The sequence below is a fragment of the Neomonachus schauinslandi genome, chromosome 12 (assembly GCF_002201575.2).
Source record: "Neomonachus schauinslandi chromosome 12, ASM220157v2, whole genome shotgun sequence".
Classification (NCBI taxonomy): domain Eukaryota; kingdom Metazoa; phylum Chordata; class Mammalia; order Carnivora; family Phocidae; genus Neomonachus; species Neomonachus schauinslandi.
This window is the reverse complement of record NC_058414.1, coordinates 100806718-100809157: the sequence shown is the minus strand read 5'-3', so window position 1 is coordinate 100809157 and position 2440 is coordinate 100806718.

Genomic DNA, 2440 nt, shown 5'->3' with positions numbered 1-2440 from the left:
CCGCGGGCGCCCGCACCTCACTCCGCCCAGCGGGGCTCCGACGGCCCGCGCCGCCGCCGCCACACTTTACTTTTTAGTTTGGCCCTTGCGCCGGCTTTTCTTGGTGCTTCTGTCTTTGGAGAAATTTCTCGTAGATTCTCCTCGGCCTAGCTGGGTCATTGGAGAAACCCACAGCGGAGCACACCTAGGTCGTCCCCGGACGAGCGCATTGTCAACTACAAAGCAGTCCGCTGCGGGACACTCGCGGAGCTGTCAAAGCGCCGGGGCCAGGTGGTCGCCCCGCCGGCGTCGCTGGGGGAGAAGGGCACGGGAGGAACTCGCGCTGCTTTCCTTTGTCAGCTAGCTGCCCCTTTAACTTTTCGTGCTCCCAAACCTGTGCTTTCATCCTTTAATGATATATTAGGAAGTCGTTCGACTTCTTCCTCTCCCCCTCCCCCACCGCCGAACCGCACTGCCCAGCGCGGGGCAGCTCGGCTCCTGTGTGATCGCACAGCTGAGGCCAGAGCGTGCAGAAGTTTTGGAAGCGTAGCCAGGATTCCCACACCAGGCCGAGTAGCAAGAGCACATTTATTCAGAGAGAAGACAGATGCAAATGTTGCCGAACTTCTCTCCGAGTCGCCGCTCTGAGCCGGTACCGGCTCGGGAAGGGCTTTCGTTTGGTTTCCAGCGTGCACGAGGACTTAGGCTCGGGTTATTCCAGGACTGGAAATGTCTTTTTGCAAAGTGGTTATTCGGCAACTTTGCCTGGAAATTAAGAAACCCGTGTCAGTGCCAGCGAGTCGCTCAGCTCTCGTGGCTCTTGAGGGTGCTCTGGAAGATCTGTGAATGTCTTCGGAAGTTGTAGAATGGCGTGTATTGCTTACTCATTTCATTATATGATCATCTCATTGAACTGTCGGCGGTGGCAGGGGCACCGGGACGCGCAGGAAAGCGGCACATTTATGGAGAGTCTGGTGTTGTGTTGTTGTTCGGGCGCATTCGTTTAGTCTTATTAGTGTCACGTTTGGGGATGCACAGTAAAGAAAATAGTAGTGTTCACTGAGGCAGAGCAGAGCAGGGTTGTGGGAAACCCATGAAGCCCCGGCTGGGTGTTCTCTTTTTTTGCTTTGCTCTCCTATTACTATGAAAATGATTCAGGCCCTTTAACTTGCCTCCATATTTTATTTCCAGCTCTTACCTGTGACCAATCGTGAGAGAAACAAGTACAGGATATATATACATTATTGCATTGGCCTCTTTGTGATACAAAGTTAGGGTTTATTATGCCACTGGCAAGCATTGTAATGAAGTGTCTGGTGTAAAAATGCCATTATTATTCCCCTATTAAGTGGAATTTGGAGGAGGAAGGTGGAGTTTTAAGTAACTTTAAACTTTGTCACTTTTTTGTATCCTTTAAAGCAACGCATATCAAGCCCTACCAGGGTTTTAACTTAATTGCTTCCCATTTTGACTATTTCTTCTTGGCTTCTTTCTGAATATTAATTTGGGATTATTGTATGTTTTAGATTGGCTTTTAAATTATTACTCTAGGAAGAGTGGACCCATCTGTTGTCACGCCCCTCACCCATACACATGCAAGTGCACGCGCACACAGACAAGCAAACACAAACACACAGGCACAAACACATGCATAGCTCCCCTGAGATCGAAGGGAGTTCATTTGTATTAGTGCATCTCCTGGGTGTACCCGAGGAAAGGTTGGATTAGGGTATTACCACTGTATTATTTTAATTTTTATCTCAGTTTATGAATAAAGAAAAAGTGGCCCTTTGAGAAATTTGCAGATTTCTACAGAGTGATGCTAACATTATAAAAACAACACTTTGGGAAATGTTTAGTACAATTCTAAGTCTTAGGAAACTTTTCTCTCTTGGATTTGAGAACTGGTACAGCATTCCTCACACGAAATTTAGTGGTAACTTTGATGATTCCAAACTTTTTAGTGAATTTTAAAAAATTTGGTGTGTCTTTTGAAGGGAATGGAATCTCTACTTGTTTTAGAAACATACAAGTGGAAACTAATATGTGAGCTGGAAAGCAAAAGGAAGGATTTTCAATTGTATATCTCAATACAGTGTTGGGATACACTGTAGAAAAGACTCTGCAGTTGGGTAGTGAAGATCCTGAAAGTGAAACTGCAGTGTAACAAATGTAAATTAGGTTTGTAAATGCTAAAATTACAGGGGATTGCAAATAATTATCTAAGAAATGAAAAATATTTTTTTTTTTTTTTTTTGGTGAAATGCAGTGGAGATACAAGTTTTTAAATTGTCCATGTTATTTAGATGGTCACTAAGTGGGTTGTTTTACGCTAGAGAAGATGTCTTACGACACTATTTTTTTTTAAAGTGTGATTGTGTTTTTGTCTTTGGATTTAGAAAAAGAGGGTGGCCATGCGCTGCTAATTACACTTTTTTTGAGTTTGATTTTTTGAATGTTT